Genomic DNA, 7,883 nt, shown 5'->3' on the forward strand with positions numbered 1-7,883 from the left:
ATGAAAGGGAAGGAGTGGTGATTTCCAGTGAGAGAGGTCACAGATCTTAGCAATTGACGGAAAGTCATCGAGTAAAAAAACAAAAGTGATGTCTGGCGTTATCTATGTAACCGATTTAGGAGACAATCTTAGCAGCCGACTTAGGTTGACTGCAGATGATGCAGTATAGTAAAGTGCAGTATAGTAAAGTTATCAGAAGATCACAACAAGTTGCAAAACGATTTAGAAAATACGTCTGCGTGGTGCGTAAATTGGTAGTTGGCAATAACGTAAAGCGCGAGGTCATCCCCATGAGTGCTGAAAGGAGTCCATTAAACGATAAATCAACCAACTCTAAAAGCCGTAAATTCAACTAAATACCTAGGAATTAAAATTACGAACACTTAAATTTGAAAGAACGCATTTGAAATGTTGTGGGGAAGGCGAGCCAAAGACTGCAATTTGCTGGCAGAACACTTAGAAGATGCCACAGATCTACTAAAGAAACTTCCTATACTACACCTGTCCGTCCTCTTTTGGAGTACTGCTTACCAGATAGTATTAACGGAGCACGTCGAAAACTTCAAAGAAGTGCAACACGTTTTGTATTATCGACAAATACGGGATACAGTGTCAAGGGCGTGATACAGAGTTTGGGGTGGACATCATTAAAACAAAGGCGTCTCTCGTTGCGGCGGGATTTTCTCACGAAGTTTCAGTCACCAACTTTCTCCTCCGAATGTGAAAATATTTTGTTGACGCCGAACTTCATAGAGGAGAAACGATCATAACAGTAAAATAAGGGAAATCAGAGCTCACACGGAAATGTATAGGAGTTCGTATTTTCCGCTCGCTGTTCGAGAGTGGATTAATAGTGAATCATGGTGAATGTGGTTCGATCAACCCTCTGTCAGACACTTAAGTGTGATTTGTGGAGTATCCATGTAGATGTAGATGCAGGGAGTGAGACAGGGTTATAGCCAACCCCCGATGTTATTCAACCTGTACGTTGACCAAGCAGTAAAGAAAACCAAAGAAAAATTTCGAGTAGGAATTAAAGTTCAGGGAGAAGAAATGAAATCTTTCAGGTTAGCCTATGTGTGACATTGCTGTTCTGTCAGATACAGCAAAGGGAAGAACAGTTGAAAGGAATGGACAATCTTGAAACGAGGATATAAGATTAACATCAACATAAGCAGGAATGTAGTCGAATTTTTAAGATGCCTACTCGTTTATTCGTATCTACCACGGCCATGTTTCTCACAAGTAGCAAAGCTTAGAATGGGAGTCTTACTCCCAAAGAACATGCATCTGAAGACTGAAGATGCCTCCCGGTATGTGCCCTATTAACATCACTACACTTGCCATTAAAAATCTTCACAACACTTAGTTCTAATAGATATACACAGGATTCGAAAGGAGAGACTGTCTTCGTAGAACTAAAAGATTTATTGTCTCTAGTACAAGACACGGTACGCGTTCTAAGCGTTTCTAAGCATACGTACTGACGTTCGCTCTCATTTCGGATAGTTTTTATTTTTCTGAGGTAACCGTTACTTCTACCGATCTTTGCTAACGACTCGCTTCTAATATTGATTTCTCAGTGCCGTCCACGAGCACAGCAACATTTAACAGTTCTTTTAAACTTATCACGGTAGGCGGGCGTGCATCGTCGAATCACATGTGACATGCCGACTTCTGACTACTCCTGACTACTCCTTGCCTTCAGTGCCACCCGTAACATCTGGCGCCAAACCGAGTTTCCCGATTACTGTGGCGGAGGGTGGGGGGATGGGGGGTTGGGGCTTCCCCAGGTGGCAATGCTGTTACGCTAAGCCCATACGTGTAAGGTACAGATATCGATACTTAAAGAGTAACTATACCTGTAACGTTACAAATTAAATCAGATCATGCTAAGGGAGTTAGATTAGCAAACGAGACATTTAATGTAGAAGATGAGTTTTGTAATTTGGACAACAAGGTAGCTGATGATGGCCGAAATAGAGAGAATGGAAATCGTAGACTGTCAATGACGAGAAAAGCGCTTCTGAACAAGAGAAATTTGCTACCATTGAAAATAGTGTAAAGTGTTAGGAAGTCCTTTCTTAATGTATTTATATGGATTGTAGCCATGTATGAAAGTGAAACATGGACGATAAATTGTTTACACAAGGACTGGAATGGAAGCTTTTGAAATGTGGTGCTGAAGATTAGATGGGTAAATCACGTAATTAATGAGGAGGTACTGAACAGAGCTGGGGAAAAACGAATTTGTGGCACACTCTGACTAAAAGAAGGGTTCTGTTGATAAGACAAATATATCGATTAGCTATTGATAAATTTATTTCTGATTTTTAGACAATACTGTAATAAACATTCGGACGGACACAGACTCAACATTTAAAAAAAAAAACAGTCGTGTACAGGTTTGTATTAAAACCTAATGAGAAAATCGAAATCATGTGGTGTGCTGTGCAGTGAAACTGTACGGTTTCATTTCAGTCTTGCAGTCCGTTTTTAACTACTATAGTAGAGCATTCAAACCATTAGACAGATTGTGCCTCCATGTATATTCTTGCTCCGTATAACGAATTTCAAATAAAAACTGTATCAGAACAGTATTTTGTTTTGCTTTCTGCCTCGCAGTTAGTTTTAACAGTTAACCCGTATAACGTACGTCTGACACATCACTGAGTCTCGCGTTATCAGATTTAAACTGTGCGAAGTGATGTTACTGAAGCTACTGTTCTCTCAGACCCAACAGCATTGGACGTCTTATACCAATGATCGTAACTAAATTATCCATTCGATTCAAGCGACTTCAGTTCCCCATGAAGGTTTCGTTTGCTACAGCAGAAAAATATGCACGAAACTGATAGTTCAAAAACCAGTCCATACTCTTACCACACAATATCGAAAATCCAAAAACACCTATTTTCAGAAATTTTGTAATATTATACACAAAAGAATTTTTTTAAAACCCTGCAAAAAAAACTAGAACCAAGGAGTCTTTTCCATTCGTATTCGGTATGATTTATTATAATTTCGGGTTCCAAACCCTACGAAGTTGACAAGTCACAACGGGGAGTCGAAATTTGCGTCCTAACAGTTCCCAGGAAAACCCCGGATTAGGACGTATATACAACTGTCATGCATATTTACCAACGGCAAAGCTTTGCTGGGTTTACTTACGTATAAAGAAATACTCAGTGGTAAAATACCGTCCTTAAAGTCTCTGGTTCGCACCCCAGGCCTTTTAATACGATTCTCATAGTTGACTGTCACTGTTAATGTGAAAAATGCTGCCAAGGAAAACTTCCACCGCCCCCCCCCCCCCCCCCCCTAGATTTAGTCGGCCCATATGATAGCTCGTCAAAACTGAACACAGAGCAAGCTTGAAAACAAAAAGAAGGTGTACCCAACTGTTGAAAAAAGAAGCAAAAAAAGATCATATGGTCACGGTGTTGGACTGCGAATGGGGAGAACCGGGTTTGAATCTCCCTCATGACTCACTTTTCTTTATACACTGCTGGAAATGGAAAAAAGAACACATTGACACCGGTGTGTCAGACCCACCATACTTGCTCCGGACACTGCGAGAGGGCTGTACAAGCAATGATCACACGCACGGCACAGCGGACACACCAGGAACCGCGGTGTTGGCCGTCGAATGGCGCTAGCTGCGCAGCATTTGTGCACCGCCGCCGTCAGTGTCAGCCAGTTTGCCGTGGCATACGGAGCTCCATCGCAGTCTTTAACGCTGGTAGCATGCCGCGACAGCGTGGACGTGAACCGTATGTGCAGTTGATGGACTTTGAGCGAGGGCGTATAGTGGGCATGCGGTAGGCCGGGTGGACGTACCGCCGAATTGCTCAACACGTGGGGCGTGAGGTCTCCACAGTACATCGATGTTGTCGCCAGTGGTCGGCGGAAGGTGCACGTGCCCGTCGACCTGGGACCGGACCGCAGCGACGCACGGATGCACGCCAAGACCGTAGGATCCTACGCAGTGCCGTAGGGGACCACACCGCCACTTCCCAGCAAATTAGGGACACTGTTGCTCCTGGGGTATCGGCGAGGACCATTCGCAACCGTCTCCATGAAGCTGGGCTACGGTCCCGCACACCGTTAGGCCGTCTTCCGCTCACGCCCCAACATCGTGCAGCCCGCCTCCAGTGGTGTCGCGACAGGCGTGAATGGAGGGACGAATGGAGACGTGTCGTCTTCAGCGATGAGAGTCGCTTCTGCCTTGGTGCCAATGATGGTCGTATGCGTGTTTGGCGCCGTGCAGGTGAGCGCCACAATCAGGACTGCATACGACCGAGGCACACAGGGCCAACACCCGGCATCATGGTGTGGGGAGCGATCTCCTACACTGGCCGTACACCACTGGTGATCGTCGAGGGGACACTGAATAGTGCACGGTACATCCAAACCGTCATCGAACCCATCGTTCTACCATTCCTAGACCGGCAAGGGAACTTGCTGTTCCAACAGGACAATGCACGTCCGCATGTATCCCGTGCCACCCACCGTGCTCTAGAAGGTGTAAGTCAACTACCCTGGCCAGCAAGATTTCCGGATCTGTCCCCCATTGAGCATGTTTGGGACTGGATGAAGCGTCGTCTCACGCGGTCTGCACGTCCAGCACGAACGCTGGTCCAACTGAGGCGCCAGGTGGAAATGGCATGGCAAGCCGTTCCACAGGACTACATCCAGCATCTCTACGATCGTCTCCATGGGAGAATAGCAGTCTGCATTGCTGCGAAAGGTGGATATACACTGTACTAGTGCCGACATTGTGCATGCTCTGTTGCCTGTGTCTATGTGCCTGTGGTTCTGTCAGTGTGATCATGTGATGTATCTGACCCCAGGAATGTGTCAGTAAAGTTTCCCCTTCCTGGGACAATGAATTCACGGTGTTCTTATTTCAATTTCCAGGAGTGTATACAAAGACAGTAACTTGTTCTCGAAAGAACAGTTATTGTTGATGACCGTGCAGCTTTTCCCAGAAATAAATGATGACTAACTGACAACCTCAGCTGCTGACAGGTGTTGTTGTTATACCTCGATGTGGACAGCTGAAAATGTGTGCCCCGACCGGGACTCGAACCCGGGACCTCCTGCTTACATGGCAGACGCTCTATCCATCTGAGCCACCGAGGACACAGATGAATAGCGCGACTGCAGGGACTTATCCCTTGCACGCTTCCCGTGAGACTCACATTCCCAACTGTCCACAATTCTACATATGTATTGTACCTTATAGACATTTGCCCATCCACTCATTACTCGCGCACGCGTTGGCGATTCCCGTAAGAGTTTGGGCAACCTGTGCGCATTCGCACAGACAAAGGTCAATGGCTGGGTAGCCTTTAACTATATATACAAAGACAGTAACTTGTTCTCGAAAGAACAGTTATTGTTGATGACCGTGCAGCTTTTCCCTGAAATAAATGATGACTAACTGACAACCTCAGCTGCTGACAGGTGTTGTTGTTATACCTCGATGTGGACAGCTGAAAATGTGTGCCCCGACCGGGAGTCGAACCCGGGACCTCCTGCTTACATGGCAGACGCTCTATCCATCTGAGCCACCGAGGACACAGATGAATAGCGCGACTGCAGGGACTTATCCCTTGCACGCTTCCCGTGAGACTCACATTCCCAACTGTCCACAATTCTACATATGTATTGTACCTTATAGACATTTGCCCATCCACTCATTACTCGCGCACGCGTCTGCCATGTAAGCAGGAGGTCCCGCGTTCGAGTCCCGGTCGGGTCACACATTTTCAGCTGTCCACATCGAGGTATAACAACAACACCTGTCAGCAGCTGAGGTTGTCAGTTAGTCATCATTTATTTCAGGGAAAAGCTGCACGGTCATCAACAATAACTGTTCTTTCGAGAACAAGTTACTGTCTTTGTATATATAGTTAAAGGCTACCCAGCCATTGACCTTTGTCTGTGCGAATGCGCACAGGTTGCCCAAACTCTTACGGGAATCGCCAACGCGTGCGCGAGTAATGAGTGGATGGGCAAATGTCTATAAGGTACAATACATATGTAGAATTGTGGACAGTTGGGAATGTGAGTCTCACGGGAAGCGTGCAAGGGATAAGTCCCTGCAGTCGCGCTATTCATCTGTGTCCTCGGTGGCTGAGATGGATAGAGCGTCTGCCATGTAAGCAGGAGGTCCCGGGTTCGAGTCCCGGTCGGGGCACACATTTTCAGCTGTCCACATCGAGGTATAACAACAACACCTGTCAGCAGCTGAGGTTGTCAGTTAGTCATCACTTTTCTTTCACAAAATTATGAACTGTCTGTCCGATTATTAACGTGTCTCTTGGCTGTATTCAGATTTGTGTTTGGGATCCTGGTCTAATGTCCGTTTGCAACAGCGACGCTAAAAAAAGGGCCTCTAGGCGTACGTACCTCCTATTTGTAAACACTAGTACCGCATGTTATGCCTCTTGAGTTCCGTTTTGGAAGTTTTGACTCTTCAATTCCTTCGTTGTTACATCGTTAACACCCGTACATTTGTTGTTTCTTATTTCTGTGAGTTGTCTATGGGGCGTCTCTTTCGCTCTCACTAATCGTCACATTTAAATGCGACGGTAATATATTCTTACCACATGACTCCTATTCTATAATCAATGTATAAGATGATAATTGTCAATACAACATAAGGAGGACAGATATGTTAATAACCGGATAGACAGTTCATAAATTTGTAAAAAAAGAAAATTGTGCACGAGGGAGTTTTGAACAGTGGTCTCCCGCTTTGCAGTCAAACACCATGACCACGCAACCACAGTGCCTTTTGTTAACAGAACTCGTTCGATGGAGCGATGGAGCACATCGTGAGTTTGCACCGTTCACTGTTTATATTTTACTTCTTTTTCGCAGTTCAGCATACCTTCCTGTTTTCATGCATGATCTGTGTTCAGTTTTTGACGTGCTATCCACTGGGCCGTTTTATCGTTACGCCTACGGAGGGGAGGGGTTGCGATGGGGGGATTCCATTGTGACATGCACTGTCGTTCAGAGTTCAGAGTTTCTTCGCTGTAACTGGCTGGAAAGGTCGGAAAAAGGTAGCGTCATACCACCTCCAAGAGGACCGGGCCTCGTAAAGCACTGTGATCAGACGAACATGGTGATTACATAAACATCTCTACCCGTACTGTACCCCAAAACTATGTCTCCACTACTGGAAACATTAAGTTATTTTTTTGATTTGTCTTAGTTTTGTAAGCTTATATCCACAACATTTCATATCGTAATATACGAACGTAAAGGGCCATAATTAGCCTAAACCTGGTAAAAAATTGATGTAGACTGTCAAAGCATCTGAAGATGAGACCTCATGGATCGAAACGCATCCTGCATTGAAATGAAATCACAGTCGTGACTGAAGGCTGTTCTTTATTTTACGAAAGTAATAGGTCAGCGAATAAACATCGACAACAATGGGTAAAATTATGCAACAATTGGCTTGATAACAGCTTTTCCTTTTTGTGAAAGGAGACGAAATTACATAATGTATATGTTATCGTTTTGAATTGTGTTACTTAATTTTTGAGTGTTTGTTGTAAATGTAATAATAAGATGCGTACCTTAAGATATGTAAGCCATTACTGGTCTTCAGTACTTCGAAACACATGTCTTCTGCTGCAGGCTCTTTGCTTTCCATATTTTGGGAGGAGGTAGTATCGACCTAAACCAGAAAAATATGTCCGGTAAACACGGCCTCTAAAATACGAACCCTAAGAACTATGATCACTTACTTATGTTTGAAACTGCGAAACACATCTCTCCTAATGAAAACTGTTCGCTTTCCATATTTTTGCAGGAGATAGTATGGAAGAACACAAGAAGAAATGATGAGCTCTAAAATTCAT

General features: G+C 44.7%; 2 non-coding genes across 2 annotated transcripts; both read right to left on the reverse strand.

Moving 5' to 3' along the window:
- Positions 1–5,071: 5,071 nt before the first annotated feature.
- On the reverse strand, positions 5,072–5,145 carry Trnat-ugu (transfer RNA threonine (anticodon UGU)). Its single transcript has one exon. It is a non-coding gene; the product is annotated as a tRNA-Thr (tRNA).
- Positions 5,146–5,509: 364 nt separating this feature from the next.
- Trnat-ugu (transfer RNA threonine (anticodon UGU)) lies at positions 5,510–5,583 on the reverse strand. Its single transcript has one exon. It is a non-coding gene; the product is annotated as a tRNA-Thr (tRNA).
- Positions 5,584–7,883: the final 2,300 nt, after the last annotated feature.

The sequence above is a fragment of the Schistocerca nitens genome, chromosome 2, assembly GCF_023898315.1.
Source record: "Schistocerca nitens isolate TAMUIC-IGC-003100 chromosome 2, iqSchNite1.1, whole genome shotgun sequence".
NCBI lineage: Eukaryota > Metazoa > Arthropoda > Insecta > Orthoptera > Acrididae > Schistocerca > Schistocerca nitens.